Raw genomic sequence first — 20173 nt, 5'->3', positions numbered from 1 at the left:
CTTAGGAACACTGAGGCAAAGAACTTGTTGAGGAGTTCAGCCTTGTCCCCCCTGTCCGTCACCAATTGCTTCTGCCCATTTAGTAGGGGTCCTATTCCTCCCTGGGCCTTCCTTTTACTCCCAATATATCTAAAAAACAATTTCTTGTTGTCCTTTACTTGGGATGCCATCCTCAGCTCCATGGTAGCTTTGGCCCATCTAACTGCCTCCCTACAAGTGCGAGCAGAGGAGGTATATTCATCTTTGGTGATCTCTCCCTGTTTCCACTTTTTATGTGCTCCCCTTTTGGCCCTTAGGCTTCTCTGGATTTCTCTGGTCAGCCAAGGAAGCCTCCTGTCCCCTTTCCCTCTTTTTCCTCGCATAAGGATAGTCTCACTTTGTGCCCGAAGGATCGTTTCCTTAAGGCACAGACACCCTTCTTGGGCTCCCATCACTTCAAAACTCCTACTCTGCAGTGCATCCTTGACTAATCTCCTGAGTTCATTGAAATCAGCTTTCCTAAAGTCTAGCACTTTCACCCTACTAGTTACCTTAGTTTAGTGCCAGAAGTACACAAAAAAGTGTGGCTATAGTTAGGTCCACATTCACAATATTTGCATTAATGAGGTACAAACTATTGGTAGTGTAAAGAACTGTTGTTGCCATGATGGTCCAGGAAATATGTGACAAGCAATAATTCTTGTGGATAATATGTTTTACTGGACCAACTGTATGGTAGGGATCAACAAAGGCAAGTTTTCAGGTATCACAATACCCTTCTTCAGGCCTCACTACTGCTTTATTAAAAATGCAGAGATGAAGTAAATTCATAAGCATAAAAGCCACATAATGCAGAAAAAAACCCTTTGATCCAAGCTTGGTTATTTGTATTTTTATTACTCAAAACTTCAATCTTCCTTTAAAAAAATAACCAGGAGGTGGAATGAAGGGGTAAAACAGCACTACTTTTATGTCCCATCCATCTTGAGCAACAGAAATGTAGCTGACAGCTCAAAAAGAAAAAAGATCAGAATAATAAAATAAAGTTAACTGAAACCATTTCACAACACAGGTCTTTATTCCAGGAGTAGTCTCCAAGAATCTTGCTGCCTCAGGCAAAGCTTTGTCCTTGCTAGCCTGTGCCACACACCTATAGTAGGGAAACAGAGAGTACTGGGACCATCCTATAAGCTGAGGAAACATCAGGGCAATTTATTAAACATTATTTCTTACTACTATCCATGAAAAGGAGCAATGTGTAACCCCTAACCCTATTATTAACCACAACAGCTCAACCAGATACCTTGTATAGAAAGCACATCCCACTCAGAACACATCACAGTATTGATCTTTTTAAACCCATCCCCTTAACTAACACTCAGGGAAGTAATTAGAAGCTTGTCTGCCTGATTTTCAAGTAAAGCAAGACAATGCCTACTATTTAGTTTATCAGTGGAAAACAGATGAGAATATCTTGGGAAGTTTCAAAACGATCTCTTTTCATACTTATTTTTAAATTAATAGGTTAGAGGCTACTTATAAAATATCCTAAAGCAAGCCTAGCTAATACACTTAGAGTCCATTAACAGCTGTGGCTTCTTTAGGGTGACCATATGTCCCGTTTTAGCTGAGACAGTCCTGGATTTCATAGGCTGGTCCAGGCTGGCAGTTAGGAATTATAATGGGTGTCCCAGAAATGCAGGGGCACGGTGTACAGTATGATTGAGATTCGAAGTGGTGCGGAGCACCTTGCATCTCCAGCACACAACCCTGCCCGTGCCATTTTATGAGAGTGTGGGGTGGGGAGGAAGGGGAATGTCCTGGATTTCCTGGATGATGTCCCAGATTTCTAGGACTATAGGGCTTTCCATATGGTCAGCCTACTTCTGCTCCATTTCTGCTCAAATTTAGACCACACAAGAGAGACATGTAATCTAAATACATATTCCCCACTGGTTAATTAAATTAGTATTTCTTCCAAATCAATGCTTTGTAACCTCATAAGGCCTTAGTTTTTTAAATAGCTCCTTGGATTTGCATGTATGTAAAACCACACCTATACATCCAGATTGGTACTTATGTGCACAAATCAGTTAATTCCTGCTGATAAAGAACTCAATTTCTCTATTGGAATTAGCAATTTTGATGGTTATGTTTCGAAGTGAAGCCTCTAAACCTTTTAAAAAAGGCAAGGCAAATACTCATCTGGAACTGAAACTCTAGCCTTGAGCTGATGACCTCCAGCTCTGTTTTTCTATGATTTAAGTATTGTATTTGTCTCAAGTAAAAGTCGTCACTTCCTTATCAGTTTTAGGAAACAAAATGTATTTCACAATACACAAGCCACTTCCAATAGGAAGGCTGATAGATCTATTAATATTTTTGCTATTTATATTTATATTTTAACTCATTGAAATGTATTTAAGAAATCCCATGGATCACTGTACTATCTAAGAACTCAGTTGAAAGGCTTGGATTTTCTATTTAAAACAGCTAACTGGAGGGATTCTCCATACCCATAGGCATCTGCACAGTGCACAGCCACTTCATAGCTGTTACTCAGGCCCTGAAAATACCACTATTTCTGCATTCTTCTCTCCTGCTTTTATGTGGGCTGCACATGCTGTGGATTTGTCTGCTGTGGATTTGCACTTCCAGTTTTCTGTTGCCCTGGCTCTTCCTACTTCCCTTTCCAGCATAAATAGTGGGAACAGAAATTGTGAATAACTGCCTGAAGTCAAATTTATACATACACACAATTGTGGGCAGAGCCAGGATTTTGTAAAGCTGTGTACAAGAGCAGTGAAGTGACTTGGGTGACTTCCTTCCCTGCCCACTATCAGCACAGGCAGACCAGACCATAGGAGAACCAGCAGGAAGATTTAAGTTCCAAAGACAAGTAATAATAGTCCTTCCCCACTCCCTTCCCCTCCATGCTCAGTGGCATGGTCCCTCCCTTCCCCTCCCTTCTCATTCTCTCCCTCCCCCCACCCCCATTGCTACTGTGTCCAGCTGACTTGGGGGTGGGGGCAAGGGATCCAGAGCTGCTGCTGCCGCACTCCAGATGGGCTGCATGTAAAGCCATGCTTGGCTAGAGGTAACAGTGGTGGCGAGTGGATTCATTTCCCTGTCCCTACTCCTGGGCTGACAGGGGATACCCAGGAGGACTGGATAGGGGGAATAAACCTTTCTGCTGCTGCCACTGTCCCTGGCTGAGCCTGATTCTGCATGGAATTACAGCAGACAGGAACATCTTTGCAGCTCCCCACCCCTACCACCAGGATAGCTGGAGACAGCAGTGGGAGGGGTAGGGAAGAATAGACATGCCACTGAGTATGGAGGGGAAAGGAGTGGGGAGTTTTTACTTGCTTCAGGGATTTAACAAAAAGTCCCTGGCTGCTTCTCTTGTGGCATGGTAAACTGAAGGGGTGGGGGGAGTGTGCATCAGTGCCACTTCATCCCCCTGGATGTATCCCTGAACAAAGCCATTCCTTTGCCCCCAAACATCCCATAATCAACCTTTCTCTGAGGAAATCTGTACTGTAAAAAATACGTTTCCCTTAACCAAACTGTTCCAAATCAGCTTCCACATTTAAGCAATGCACACATACCCATTTCTGTTTGCTAATTTTTGGAGGAAAAGGTGAGTTTGGTAGGTAAATAAATTTGGTGTGTTCCTCCTTCTATGTATATAGGACATAGTGGTAAATAATATTTTCTTTTGAAAATGAAGGGATCTTTTACATGATTCTACTAATGCACTTATTGGAGTTAAAAGGACAGAATCTCGTCCTAAGTCCATTGATGCTTTTAAAGAGGAATAGCAAACCATGCCAACAACAGCATCTGCTTAACAGAAAACTCTAAGGATGAAGCTTGAATGTTTATTGGATGGAAAAATCATCACTTTAAAAACCTTTGCAGGTTTTAACTGATAGGCTTTCCCCCCTCTTTTCAGTGTTGAACTGCTTTTACTTTTTAGTTTTAAAGGGCTCCAAATGGTCTCTGTTCTATTATGACTCACAAAGGAAAAGTACATGTTTGAATTATATTGCACAGTGATTCTGTAGAGAAGTGTATGTATATATTTTTTCATTGATTGATTGAAAACTATTGTTTTTGAACTGCTGATTACAGGAGATGTCAATTTGTGGACCTGCTAAAAGGTTTGCCACAAAATTATACACTGCATTAAATAGCATACAGTAAGTACTTTTATAAATTAACATCAATACAATATTGCAGTCTGATTATATTGTCACTGAACATTGTAATTGTGAAGATTTAAAGAAAAGCATGCAATGGTTGTGTCAGGCTAAAAGGAAATCATTTCATCTCTTCATCAAATGAGGAGCTGAATTACTCCATTGTTCCCATCTTGGCCTCTAAGACTTGAACCTTTTGTCTAAAAGGGTACCGTTTCAGTATACTAAGCACAGATTTGACTGTGCATGTGTTAAGTGCAGTGACAATTTTTTCCTCAGATAAATGGGAATACATACCATTGTGCTTGAGAGTACAATAAAGCCATTAGCCTGATATATGTTCAAATTCATCAGGTTATATACTATTATATACTAATTTTTATAATCCTTCCTAGCACTGAAAACCTGAGGTGTGAATAAGAACAATACGTGTTCCACCTATAAGATAAAAGTGATAACTAAAATGATTTAGTATTTCGATTTTCTATATATACATTAATATAACATTTTTTTCCTAACTGAAACTTCCATTTAGCCAGAAGAAAATACAAATATATTCATACGTCACTTTAGTGACAGCCTTTCAGCTTTTTTATCAAAAGCATCAAAAAAGTATATTGGCATGTTATTATGCTCTCCCCTGTGGTCAGTTTATAATAAATTTTGTAGCCTCTGCCATTTGCAGCATCTTATTGGTTTAAAGGATCTCACCCAGTATTAATACTTTATACCCATTGCTCTTAGCAAAAAAAACCTATTAATGTTGTATTTATCTTGCCAAATATATACTGGGTTGACAGAAGGTGAAAGTTCAAATCTAAAAAGACCTGCAAACACTTTCCACTTTTTGTTGAAATGTTCTGATACATTATTGTTAGAAAAGAGAAGAGTGAAGTATCCCTCTTGAGTTCTTACGTTTATGGAATCCACTAAATAATGGTATTGTTCAGTTTAAATAACAGAGATTTTAAACATAGAATGGGTTAAGAGGAAGGTGCAAGAGAAAAAAGAAATGTGTTTGGAGCTAGGAGAGGGGAAATCACATTTCCACTGGTTTTGAGAAGAGCATTATATTTTTAAAGCTTCATTTGACTCAGATACGTATAATATATTTTACTACTTCAAGCAACAAGCAAGGGATTAGGGTTGACAAATGGTGCATAGAATTGGTAATGGTTATACAGCCCTGCACCTCTCTGGAGCCATTTTCAGTATGGAAGATAATACAGAACATAGATACAAAAGGGAGAATAGCTAATGAGAATCAGTGGACAGAAAAAGAAATTACCACATCCAAGATGGAAGCAAACATCAAAGAACTCAAAATGCTTGTCACATTCTTTCCCAGAATATTGAACATTTTGGCACATGAAATAAAATGCCTGTGACAAGGATTTTTTAATAAATTTGTGTAATATTAATAGAGCTATTAAAGAACTGTGAAGTAGGTCACATGGTATGATCATTTCCATTGAGTGATATTACCTGTTGTTTGATAGGAATAGCATCTGCTAGGGGCCTAAGCTTGACCCTACCCTATTCAACATTTCAGAACAATTTTGATGGAGATTAAAAGCCTTCAGAAACCTACACTTGTGCTTCCAGGGAGCGCTGTTCTTAAGCAAACATTGCCCACCTGCTCCATCCAGACGTTCTCACACTAGAAATGAGGCAGTGATGATGCTCTAGGGTAGTGCTCTTGAGAACTCTCCCTCTGGCATGCTTGAGAGGGTGGCAAGGGGTTTCCCTGAAGTAATTTTACCACCTCATTTCTGGGTCTGATACCTGTGAGTTAGACCAGGTGGATGAAGCATACTTCAGAGTGGCGTTCCCCAGAATAGCCAGAAATGCAGTATAGACATAACATAAATGATTATGGCTCATTCAGTAAAGGATGAGAAGAGATATGATCGTTCTTTATAAGCACGTCTTGAGGGTAAACGTTATAGAGGGAAAGGAGCTATTAAAGAACTATATTGGCCCAAGAACCAGCATATATAAAATACCCATAAATAAATGTAACCTGGAAACTTTTAACCTTCAGAGAAGTGAGATCTTGGAACATATTTTCAGTAAGAAAAGTGAGGCAAAAATAATGGGAATTGATCAGTTTATGAATGGAATGATATGAAGTGATTGTCTATAAAATTATATGAAGTGGTTGCTTACCTAGGTACTAGATTTAGGTGGCCTAAAACTGTTGAAAGACAATGGAATGGTAATCAAGAAGTTGATCTGAAAATATTTTCATGGAAAAAAGTTGAGTTTGATTTAATATTATTTCTTAGTTGTTTCATTAATTATTTACAAGTATTTAAATAACAGGTGACTTTTCACAAAAACATTTATAAATTTTGAATGTGTTTCAAATGTTAGCAAGAAAAACCGTAAGAATAGTTACTAGATGAAGCAGAGAAATTCTATCTTTCACTGAAGATACTTCAGGATATAAACACCGTAGCTTTCTGAAGACAAACACAGTACTGCAAGCATTTTACGTCATCTGAACTTATTTGTAAATGAAGTGGACTTTCTGTTCTGTCTTTGTCATCCTTTCTGCAACTGACAAATTGGTCACTGGAGATGACTAGAAGGAACTGGACTGAAACCTTTACCTCATTTCACATAAGTCACAGAATAGCCAGACAGTACAATCACTGTCAAAGGACCCATGGTCCATTAGGGCTATAACAACCGCTGAACTTCCATTTTATCCACTTCTGATGCAATTTTCATAATTAGATGAGAGATATACAAGTGTGTACCACAAATAAAAAGTGCAACCCTTTCCTTCTAATACAACTGGGGTGCTATTTTAATTAAGTGAGGAAATGGGATGATACATAAGCCTGTCAAATTTTATAGCTGTTCAATAATTACATGAAGCAGGATTTTTTAAATTTATAAGATGTTCTTTGTTATCATCATTACCAATCTTTAATTTAAGTCAGATGAGGAGGATACAAGAGAATAAAAAAAAGAACAAAGATAAGAGATGAGAAAAAAGGATTTCCTTCTGTAACCCTTCTGCCAGGCACCAGGCAGCAGCAAAAAGGTTCACATTTCATGGTACCTCATAAATTAAACCAGTGGCTTTAGCCCCAACCCAGAAACCTGGGAATACCAGATTTGCTCAGGTGTCCTGTATAAATAAAACCCCCACCTCACAAGCAATATAAATGCACAAACCCAATTTTATTACAGAGAATAAAACAAAACACTAAATATAATTTTAAAACACTATTAAGTACAAAGCAAAGTCTATAAGTGGCACCCTCATGGGGGGGAGGGGAGGGCTTCACCCATACCTAGGCAGTCTGAAACTTTGGGCTCCCCAAAGGGTAGTTTTGGGGGCATGCACCCCTATACCTTCCCTTCAGCAATGGGCTGGAGAGGGGCGCCCACATTGGAGAGTCCTGAGCTGCTCCTTGGGTTCACTGTGCTGCAGGGAGCTGCTCGAGAACATGGATCCTTCTGCATTGCAAGGGGCTCCACTGCTCCTAGAGAAGTGGTAGAGTGCTGACCTCCACTTCCCCATGGTGGCTTTGAGGGGTTAATTGCAGCTTTCATCATCATACCACCACCCAAAATGTCTAGTTCCAGTCCCACCTCTACTGGGCAGAAAGCTGCAACAGATCATGCAAGCAAAGGTCAGGCCTATTCTGGTTTGGGCCTGAGCAACAACTAGTGCACAACCACACTTCTTGGTTGGACCAGAAACTACAAAAGCAACCAAAGGAGGCCCAGGCCTATTTCGCTAGGCCCAGGCTGTGCAGCAAAATGCCAGCCAGGTCTATACTGCACTGAGGCCTAAATAAAAAACAAATAGTGTCAGGCCTCTCTCACTGTGGCTCAAACCATGCCAGGCTTCACCCTGGTCCAAATCTGCCAGCCAAACCTATGGCTGAGATTCAGCTGCAGAGCTAGTCTGAAACACAATAGCTGTGAAATAATAAAAAGGGCCCAGGCTATGGCTGCAGCCTGGATATCCAGTCTCATCTGGGCTAGGGACAGACATTTACAAAGCCTGAGCCTGAATTGATTCAACCTTTGCAGGTTAGTCTAACTTTACTAAGCTGAACCAGTTTCCAACCATACAGGCAATCCCTCCAGGCTGAGGAAATTCAGACACATGGCTGCAGTGGTGCAGGCTAGAAGGCGGGGGGTGCTAGGGCAGCCCTCCCTTCCCTTGCACAGAGTTGAGCTGATGGAGGTGTGGCCAGGCCATGGCAGGACTTTCTCATTACGGATATCTGCCTGCACGGTCCCAGGCTTTTACCTGCTGGCTGCTCAAGGGGTGGGAGAGTTGTCAGCCCCTAGACCAGGGGTTGGCAACCCCCGGCACATGTGCTGAGCATAGCACGTGAGGTCATTTTCCTCAGCACGTGTTCGGGCCAGGGAGGCAACAGCTGTTTGCATCTTGCCTGCAGCTGGCCCCAGCTCTGGGTAGCTGCTGCCAGCCAGGAGCTTGGGCTGCTCCCAGCAGGCAGCTGGGATGCTGCAAGCCCTGCTGGAAGCAGCCCGGGCTCTGTGGCTATCAGCAGCTACCCAGAGCTGGGACTGGCTGCAGCTGGGAGGCTACAAACAGCTTCTGCCTCCCTGCTCCCAGCCCCAGCCCCAACAGGCACAGTGCCGGTACCTGCTGTCATCCCAGAGCCTGGGGCTGGGAGAGAGCTGGGGCAGGGGCTGGGGCCATGGCCAGGGGCAGGAGGGCAGCAGATATTTGTAGATTCCTGGCTGCAGTCAGCCCCAGCTCTGGGTAGCTGCTGATAGTCATGGAGCTCGGGCTGCTCCCATGGAAGCCCTGCTGCAAGCAACCCGGGTTCTGTGGCTATCAGTAGCTAACCAGAACCTGGGCCAGCTGCAAACACCTGCTGCCTCTCCGCCCTGGCCCCACTTGCCTCCCAGCCCCAGACCTGGCCCCCGGGCTCCAGGGAGGCAGCACATACTGGCAATGCTCCCCACTGTGCTGCCCTCACCACTTCTACAAAGCAGCGTTGGAACCTGGTGTGGCGAGGCACAGTGGGGGGTGCAGAAAGCTGCCTGCTCCCAGCTCCCTTGCCACACTTCCCCTGCATGGAGGGGCAGCAGCAAGAGGCACAATACTGTGCTGCTGCCCATGCTGCTCTCATGCACACAGAAGAAGTGTGCCAGGGCATCAGGGAGCTGGGAGCAGGCAGCTTTCTGTGCCTCCCACTGTGCCCTGCTGCTCCAGGTTCCAATACTGCTTTGCAGAAGCAGCGAGGGCAGCACAACAGGGAGCATTGCTGTTATGTGCTGCCTTCCCAGAGCCCAGGACCAGGTCTGGGGCTGGAAGGCAGCTGGGGCCAGGGCCGCGGGGGGAAGGCAGCAGATGTTTGCAGCTGGTCCAGATCCTGGGTAGCTACTGACAGCCACAAAGCCTGGGTTGGGGGGCAGGGGCTTTGGGTGGGGGGCAAGGGGCACAAGCAGAGCATCCTTCCATGAATCCCCTGCCCACATTTTGTTTTTCTGGCACCTTCCAAGGTAGGCATTGTGGGGGTTTTCAGCACTCCAGCCAAAAAACATTGACTACCCCTGCCCTAGACCCTTGCTAGCACTCTGAGGCAAGGTGGGGGGGTATACAGTGCATGTATCTGTTGACGATACAGAGCTTTTCAATCTGCCTCCATGCTTGTCAGACTGTCTGCAGCAAACTGACAGGCAAAGCAAGGTATACCAGAGCTGATAAGTATCTTTATCACGCAATTAGGCTCTCTCCCCTTAGTCCAAACTCTTTTTAAATAGCTTACTGGGGTGTTGATCATCTCCAAAAGCCCTGTTCTTTCTGCCTGCCTCTCCCAGTGACACACACACAGACACCTCTTGGCATTAGTTAGCATACCACATGCCTAGGGTCCCTGGGACCGGGGTCCCTGTTGTGGGAGATGGGGCGGAGGGAAGAAGTGGGGGATTCCCTTCTTAAGCAGAGAGGGCAGGTAGAGTAGGGAGAAGCCAGGCAGACCCTGGTGTGTCTGAACTCTCTGCTGGAGCCTTATACAGCACTAGCTAGCATACCACATGCTGGCTATGGTCCATGCTATGGGAGAGGGGAGGAAGGAATCCCTGCTTAAGCAGCAAGTGATGAGAGGAGAGAGGGAGAGTGAGAGTGAGTGACAGTGAGAGTGAGGGGGACCAGCAGACCCTGCTGTGTCTGCAAGTCTGTGCCAGAAGAGCTCTCCAGAGAGCATGTTGGGATGCTAGGAGATATCTTAAACAAGCAAGGGGTCTGGGACAGACTTTGCATAAACCAGTTTGACCCAAATCAGTTAAGTCTGATGCTACATTCAACCAGGTTTATCTCAAATCAGTTTCAGCCATTTTCAAACTGGTTTATATGCACTGAATATCTGTTCTCTTACAGGTTTAAACCAGTTTCTTATCACTTAAATCAGCTTATGTGCAATTCCTGTCCCTAGCCCTATACTACAATGCTGAGACACTACAGTTCCCAAACACAGGGAGCCAGTAACTGCCAGGACCCATTCCTGGTCAGTCTGCTCCAGGGATTAATACCCCTACTCAAGAAAAAAAAAAAAGAAGAAGAAAGAGGTAGGAAACACAAGTCTCAAACTCCAAGACAGGCTTTCTTTCCCTGTACCTGAGGCTTTCTAATCACATAGCACTTGCTTGCCTCTCCATGAAGAGTGGGGGAGACCCACCATGGGGAGCTGGTTTTCGGCCCCCAATTCAGCTGTGCAGCTCTCAGCAGCCCCAGGAGAAAGAGAGAGAAATCTTAGTTGAATTGTTTTTATATATCTGGTGTGAAAGCACCAAAGCCTTGTCCAATTAGGGAATGCCACAGTCCAGTCTTTCTCCCAACCAATCTGCCTGAAGGATCTGCTGATTCCTCTGGCCAATGAGGCCAAAGGGTTTTACATATTTTTTCCCCAAATACAAGCCCAAGCTTGCCATGTGCTGAGCATATAGCCCAAACACCAGGGGTCATCTTGCTCACATAAAAATACACACGTAAAAAAAACCCCGAGAAACCCCCACAATGCACAACCAAGTGTCTGTGGGTGTTACACTGCTAATTTCCTATTTTGGAGTATACATGGGAAATGTGTCAGTTGAATGTCATGCATTTTTGCCGATTCTGGTTGTTTTCATAACGATATTTTGAAACATTCTGAAATGTATACCAATTTTAAAATACAAAACTGGTGATTAGCCTAAAGTAGCTGAATTAAAAATTGTAGATAGCACAGTTTACTTCTGCAGCTGTTCTAAAAGCTATAAAGGGCACATTATTTATTTATCCTTGGCAAATTTCCAAATAATTTAGAGAAGCAAGAGTTCATACAAACTGATTGCAACTGCATGTTTAATTAATACAGTTATAAGTATGTAAATCACAAATTCACATAATAGGGGCAGAAGAGAACTGTGATATCAAAGAGCAGAATGTTGCACTTGATCTCCATTATTTTCTGCTTCATTAACAAGGTTAGGGATGGACATTACATACACATGCCGAGTCTAGTGATCAGAAACTGGTTTAATCCTGTAACAGAGCAGATGTTCAGTACACAGAAACCATTTTGAAAATGGCTGAAACTGGTTTGAGATAAACCTTATTGAATGTAGTATCAGACTTAATGGATTTGGTTCAAACCGGTTTATGAAATGTCTGTCATGGACCCCTTGCTGGCTTAAGATAGACCAGACATCCCCAGCATCCCAGCATGCTCTCTGGGTTGGGTGGGGCTCTCTGCTCACAGCAGGGCTGGCTCCTTCCCTCTGCTCCCTGGCTGCTCCCCCCTCCCCTCCCCTCCCCCCTCCCTGCTAAGCTAGAATTCCCTGCCTCCACTCTGTCTTGCTAAGGAGGTGTCTGTGTATTAGCTAGCAGACCACATGCTAGCTATGGTCCATGCTGAATGAACAGGTAGCTGGAAATGCCCCTCTGTTGGTTTCTTAATTGGGTGATAAACACTGTTTTCAGTTCCCTGCTGGGCCAATCAGAGCTCCTGCCAGAACCTGGCCACCCCTGCATGCCCCCAGCTCCATGTTGTAGAAGGAAGGGAGGGCTGCTCTAGTGCCCCCCTGAGTTCTAGCCTGAGCCACTGCAGGAATGTGCCTGCATTTCTGGGATGTCTGTCCAAATACAAAATTGATGTAACCTAGCCAGTTTAAACTAACCTGCAAAGAATGAATCAATTCAGGCTCAGCCTTTTTGAATGTCTGTCCCTAGCCGAAGAGAGTCTTCAGGTTAAATTCTACCTTCAGTCACACCTGCAGAACCCTCTTTCTTCAAAAGGAGTTGAACAGGCTAATTGAACAAAATATTCTTACGACCGGGTATAATTTATAATTTTTATAGTTATAGTACAATTTCATTATAACAAACCCTGTTTATAACAAAATACTACTTTTAATAATCCCAATGGCAGGAACCATTTGTTTTCATTATGATGATGCAGCAAATTTACTAACCCTATAACAGATCATACCCTCTTTTAATGAACTTTTCTCCCAGTCCCTTTATAATGAATTTGTATAATGTACGGACACATTATAATGAATTTGTACTATATAAATGAATGACACTTTTGGCCAATTCATTTTTCCACATTAGGTTGACTTTGCAGGGCTAACAGAAACCATATATATTTTTAAATCACTAGGTACAGTTAGAGATGCGCACAGTGAGTCTGCACTCTAAAAAAGGACTGTTTTTATAAAGCCCTATTTTAAGGTTTAAATGCACTGTCTCTCTACTACATCTTATTTAACACTAGTGACAACTTAAATGAAAAACACAAATTTTAAACTGCCAAGGTTCCTTCCAGGCCCAAACTTCTGTGAATTTGTGTGAACTAAATTTTCCCCCAAACAGTCGGTTTCTTCAACACGTGTCTTGGGTCCTAGATTTCTTCTGACCCAGAAAAACATTTCAGTACCGCTAGCATCTAGGTTGAAAAATAACAATATCCAACTAACATTCTGAACTAACAAGAATTATCCTGAATCTTTTGCAGAGGTCTAGAACTTGACTCATTAAAGGAGCTATCTTGTAATTCACATTCAGTGTCCTAAATATCTGTGCTCTGTAACAGGTATTGTGAGCCATTTTGACTTCAATAGCCAGAGTTCTGAAAAGTCTGTAAGCTGAGCAGAAGACCAGAATGTCCTTTCTAGAGATATATCTAAAATTCAAGGGATTTACGCCTTATTTGATTATTTACATTTCATTCAATACTATGTAATAAGAATGCTTAATTCTGCAATGTATGTATTTCACTATAAAATGTGTACAATTTGTTCCTGTATGTGATGCCTTTTTTTCCTAGTGTACAAATCTGAACACTCTCTCTGTCTTGTGGCCCCTCATATTAAAGACTTGTTATGTGAGTGATGAGCAAATTGCTATGCTAGGATTATAGTTTGAGGGTGGCTACTATTCAAATACATCAAGTGTATGAAAATAATCCATTTAGTTGCAAGAATAATTTGAGGGTGGATACAATTCTGTGAAAGACATAATTGTAAGTGGCACAACAGACATGATTGCCTTGTCTGCATTAGTAGCATTTTGTTTAGTTATAGTTTTCATCATTATTGTATTGGCACTGCTGCTTGCCATCACATTTTGGAGTATGATAACATGGCGTGGGAACAATTCAGAAACCTGAAAAATTCAGTTTTCCTAGCCTAGGCACTGCTTTTGAATTTCACATCAAACTGCTTTCAAGAATGTTCTCTATTACATTTTCAAAATTGCAAAATAAGATAAATTCTTTGCACTGAAATGCTTCTCTGTTTTCTCTTGATCATGTTGTAAAATAACCCCACACTAATTTAAATACAACTGTGAGAATAAACTGTAAGATTCTCAGCCACTATTTGAAACAAATATTTGCATAATATTTAGTTAAAGCTCCACTGCACATACTGAAACTTCAGATTCCCCTCACCAATAAAATCTTAATTATATACAAACCTGTATGCCTTTCATAGTATTCGTTTGTAGTTTTAGACCATTTCAAGCAAGATTCCTTTCCTACACCTGTCCTAGGATTGAAGTCACTGGGATGGATTTCTAGGAAACATTAATTTGTGAAGTGCTTTTAACCTCACTTTTGCCTTTGTTCACCATTTATGGAAGATCTTAATTAAACAGAAAAAGATTCACTCTAATTCATTCTAAAGGATATAAGCAGAGCAAAGGATCTGAGAGAATCTCATTCTAGTGCTTGTAAATGTTGAGGGCATATAATACATCTAAAGAGAAATAAATAGCATATTAAATAATTAATGAAGAAAAGAAATATGCAGTTCAATAAAGCTGATGAAAGATTCTTGTGGAACCCACTTTCATTGAAAACATAAAAATATTGTTACCTATCAATGTATATCTAGGTATGCCTATCAATCCTCACTATTCACTATGGCTTCTGAATGCATCTAGAACTAAATTGAAGGGGAAGACATTGCTTTCTTGAAGGAATGAAGGGTCAAGTTCTGCAAGGGAGAAGAAAGAGAGCACCAATATAAGTGAGCGAATAATAAAACCCAAAACATCTAGTTTGAAAATTGTCAAAAATGTAGTGTCATTCTTACAAATGAGAAGTGCCAAGCTAGTGAGGGCTGCTTTATTTGGTTCTTTTGCCTGAAATATGGAAATTTATCTTTTGGAAAGAATAGAATATGCTCAAGCAATTAAAACTGTCATCATGAAAATATAGGAGGAGGCCAATTTTATGATGTATGGGCACCTGTGAATCTGGCATTTCCTAACATTTGCATCCTTCAGTTAGCAACTGTAATGTAAGTCTAATTCTGGGAGGGGAGAAGAGGGGGAAGCACAAAATTATATAAGAATAAGCTGCCAAGACTGTGTGGGGTGAAGAGTGTGTCAAATGAACTAAAATGGCAGAAACTGTTTTCTTTATTATTTATAGATACAAATACTGAAGTGGCTAGGATTTTACAATTTTATTGGAGAAAAATTAAAAAAAAACAGAGATAAGATTACACCAGAAGACTGAAAAATATTGATGAAAGAATTCCTCCTGAACAGGAACATTCATGGTTAACAAATAAACAAATCCCTATCAATTATGCTGCCAGATTTTGTAAAGTGCAGCAAAATTTAAGTAGCTCAAGTTGAGTATTTTTTGCTGAGCATTTTAAAAGCTGTAAATATATATTGGTTTTAGATGTATTGGTTATCATATATTTAGAAGGAGGTCTTGATTTTCCAATACTTTGAATCTCTATCATCGTGAATTAATAGTAGGTTATTTCCGTTTATCGCTGGCACAAAACTGATTACACAAGCTGTAGGGCAATGGAGAGTCAGGACCAGGGTGCTTTTATAAAACATAAAAACAGTTGCATGACTGATAGTGACTGTTAATACATTTTCCCTGTTATAGCCTCCCAAATCTGTGTGCGCATTGTACGTAAGGAAATATTAACCACAGTTTCTGCTACTTAAGCTTCAGCCAAGCGAACACAAAAGTAAAGTCTACACATAATCCACAAGGAACAGAACAATGAGCAAGTTTGACTCTCTAGCTGCTGATATTCAGTTACTTACTACAAGAAACACTTTTTCCCCCTTAATGCTAACGTCCAAAATAAAGTGTTTATCTTATTCTGCAGCACGTTGTGTGCAAGAAAATATGGTATTGTCACCTGAGGCTCAGGTAAACATTAAAAATTCCCACCATGGACTAGATTTACAATAGGCTTTGGCTTCCTTTTTAAGACCATTGTTGTAATTAAGTACTAAATTGTCAAAAAAAAAAAAGATAAAAATAATACATAACAGAACTGTCAATTCCAGCTCCCAGGCCGACTTTCAAACAATAGCATGACTGAGGTCAGAGGAATTTTATAGTGCATCCTGAACATTGTGCCTTCTGCCATGCCAGATGCACATGGCAGGAGGTGCTATGTTTGGGATGGGGCATAAAATTCTTCCAATTCCTATCACATCGCTATTAAACTGGTCCCAGCCAAATCCTGCAGACTGGGCAGGGAGGAGCTTTGTCCCAGTTCAAAAATTACTCCCAGCCCCTGGAGGGGGTGTCAAGATCAGGTTGTCAGGACCAGCTCATTATCAGCTTGTTGTCAGACCCAGACCTGAAAGCACCAAGCTGATTCAAGTACTGTTCAAGACTCAGAGCTTTCAGGGTCATGTCTACCTATTAAATGATTTTTGGACCATCCCTGGGACAGCCCAGATGCACATGTAGTTTTTAGATGTCCCCAGGCACCAGGACCCTGGGATGGGGGAGCCTCTCCCCCATTATTTCCATGGTCAGGTCCTTATACTCTCGGATGTCTAAAAGTATGGGTTCTGCCTGGCTCTCTACAACCCAGCATTTTTAAGTGCTTTACCCTGTGGCCCGTTTGGCAACATACAATAGTCCATTTGGAGTAATTTGCCACCACAGCTAGACAGTTATAGGTTCCCAAACTAGTTTTTTAGAAACTACCTTAAGGGGCTTCACATCGCACTGTGGAGTATAGCTGTTCCCTTAGTTATTCTTAGAAGTGCCATCTCCAACAACTTATTCTTGTAAACAGTAGATGTTCACTTCCAGGTAACTTGGACATTATTTATAGCTTGCTTTAATATCCATCAAAATCACTGCAAGGTTTCATGATATATCCAAAAATAGAAAACTTGGGATGACTGATATTTTTAATCAAAACATTTTTTTTTCAAGTGAAAATGTAGCCTTTGGAACATACAAAGGAGGGAAAGTAGCAAAAGGATAAGGACAAAAAGATTCTGGTTTTGTTTGTTTCATTGAAAAAAAATTCTGCCAAAATTGTAAAAGAAATAAACAGTTCCCATTTTGTCCAAGAGTTTTTGCAGAATATAAATGTCAGTCAGTTTCATTAGAGACATTAGCTGAATGTATTAACATTTGTTTTAATATGACTGGAATAAACCACATCAGTTGTTTGCCCTTATCTTCACAGGCATTTATCGGTTTCTTTTTTATATCCACCAGGGAATTTGTACTCTGTTCTCTTTACAAACAGATGTGACAACAGTTTCCTTTGATGCTATGAACAATCTGAAAGCAACTGCCATTGCTGGAAAATCTTTAGATTACAAATTATCTCTTTTTATGCTGCACATTAAAAATGTACCTTTGGACAACAACAGCTTTTTGTTTAAATTAATTATGGACACTGACAACCATTTTTCTTCTATTATTTGACTGAGCTAAAGTTCCTTTGATTCATGTGCTAATGGCACCAAAAAATTTGAACTGTAATGAACAACATTGCTGTGCTCTGGATGTGAAAGCAATAACAAAAGCCGTAAACAACAGCTATTGGACTGCCTTGTGAATGTTGCTAAGGTTTTCTTAGCAATAACAACAACAAAAAATCGTAATTTCTCTAGTGCTTGCTTTTCATTTCTATACATCACACAGAAGTCAAAGAAAACCTTCAGTGAGCTTTCAAAGACACTGCTTTTTTACTGGTTTAACATTTAGCATTGTGTCCACAGGTGGCTATTTTTACTGTGAATGTGAGCTTTTCCCACCTACAGCATTTTGGACTTAGTTGAGAATCTGTCTCTTCTTGTTACTTGTATTTGCATAATGCAGGGTTTTCCAGGTCTCCATATATCAATGCATGATCTGTACGATCTGAGATCCTTGCTCAAAACTTGCTCATCATAACTTCAGAATAACTTTGAAAAATCTTTGCATACTGCTTTGCTAATGTGACTTTCTTACTGATGAGCAATAAGCAAAAAAAAGGTAAGTTGATTAAAACTGAAATCAGTTTTGTCCTCAGTACCCAATCCTGCAAGCCCTCCTCATGCAGAACTCCTAAATTCCTCTTTCAAAAACGTCAGGAAGCCATGCTGACAGGCACAAGAACTACAGTGGAAAACCAGAGTTATATTGCCTAAAATGAATGACCTGCAGTAATCCTTAAAGATAGCCATGACACGTCTCACTTTTTTCAGCCTAAAACCCTTTTTCCATTTGATTAAATCTAAAAAAACCCAGCTATTCAAAGCCTTACTTTCACCCATACCCTTAAGGGATTCCAACAGACAAAAACCATTGGAGGCCTATGGCTCACTGAAGTTGTGTTGCTGTGAATGTTCAGACATCTTTAACCACCAAACATGGAAGATTAGCTGGCCAAGGGCAGAAAGAATTAAGATTTTCAAGTCTAAAATTCTGTGGAAAGCACCAGAGAACATCAAAACATTTTAGATCTGGTCAAAAACATCTTGTGATGGAAAGAATACATAATAAAATATAAGAAAAGCATGTAGAATGGTACAACCAAAACCTGGTAGATACCTGGAAAAGTATGTAAAAATGTTAAGTAAATTAATCAGTGAAAAGCAAGGTGTATGGCACCAAATATGAATGATCAGGTGTAGGCAATGGTGCAGACTTAATGTAAGTGCTTCTGATGTATAAAGAGAGTAGAATAAAAACATACTTTGTATTTGTATTTAACCCTGCACTACCCCTTCTTTTGACTAGTCTGATCATCTGGCTGATAGCATGAATAAAGGCGACACTAATTTTATGCCTACTGAATAGCTGTGATATGTGCTTATTTGAACCATTTTGCAGAAGGACATAATAGGTCCTTGAAGTCAACAACAATAATGTCTTTAATCAATGAACCAGTTAAATTTTTTTGTAGACCTGCCTCCTCCAAGAGTCAAAGTGTAATTTGGACCATAATGGTATCCTCTCAGACATCCATCTAATGTCACTCTGAACACACCAAGCATAATTTAACCCCTGTTGCCAGGAGCAATCACTAAAGTTGTGATCCTGTGAAAGAAAGAAACCACGACAATTTTAACCAAGTATCTACAATGTAATTCACACCTGCAATTGCTTTTTGGTTCAAAAGGTGCCTAATGGAATATGGAAGGTCCCATTAACTTATACAAAGCACAACTCCATATACTCCAAAGTCTGCCCTGGCATTTAACAGTACTTATGTGACTATTAGCCTGTCTGGGAGAAAAGGAAGAATATTTGCAATGATAGAAGCAAAGCAAGATGTCTACTTATGATCATGGAAAAGGCTCTGGTAGCTACCAATCAATTTAACTACCTGTTAAAACATCAGGATTGACCAGTGGCAGCTCTCCCAACAAGGAAGAGATCTTATCACCCAGAAGAAACCACAAATCCATGCAACCTGTCCTTACAGCTTGGCAGTAACTGGGAGAGCTTTCAAAGCAGAGGTGCAAACCCTTTTCTAGTTTTTTAAAATGTATTAGCTCTAGATTCAAACCCAATACACCCTTTGAAACCACTAATTTCATTAATGTTAAAGAAATAGCTTAACAACCTGGGTAATTAATCCTGCCTGCTCTTCCCTCCACTCTCAATTAAGAGTCATTAACTATGTACAGTTTTTTAGAGTTTAAATAACACTTCATTGTGGACAGTGCAAAAAATGCTAAAAGGCAGTAAGTGAAAAATCATTTATTTCTTCCTTGCTTGCTTGCTTTCAAAATGGCCATTGACAAGTGTGCTCTGTCTGAGCTCTTAGAGCTTTTTACTGGTTCTTTGAGCTTTGCTCCTTCTCTTGCTTTGTTTTTTCTCCCCTGGACACACCAGCTGTTTGGGTGGTAGCCTCCAACATCCCCCCATTTCTCTTGGATGACGACCTCACCAAGGCCTGAGCCTTATAGCATGGTGGTGGGCCCAGTCTGTAGATGCCTGCTTGGGAGCAAGGTCCCTGGGCTCCGGTATGTCCTGTCCTTAAACAGCAGATGTTGATGCTTCTTGACAGGGAGGGTTGGAGTTTGCCCCACTTCATGTCTTTTCTGATTGACGGGCAGGATTATGAGATCTACCTCACTACTGGGGACACCTCATGCTTTTGCTTTGGTAGCAGGTCCCATCTGGCTACCCAGTGCCCGAAGAACAAGTCAGCCACAGCAGAGCCGCCTGCAGCTGTGCCCGATGGTGGCTCATCTGCCTCTGGTGTGGCAGCCTCCT

This window comes from Alligator sinensis, unplaced genomic scaffold (genome assembly GCF_000455745.1).
Source record: "Alligator sinensis unplaced genomic scaffold, ASM45574v1 scaffold7_1, whole genome shotgun sequence".
In the NCBI taxonomy this organism is placed as follows: Eukaryota; Metazoa; Chordata; order Crocodylia; family Alligatoridae; genus Alligator; species Alligator sinensis.
Note: the sequence above shows the minus strand (reverse complement) of the source record.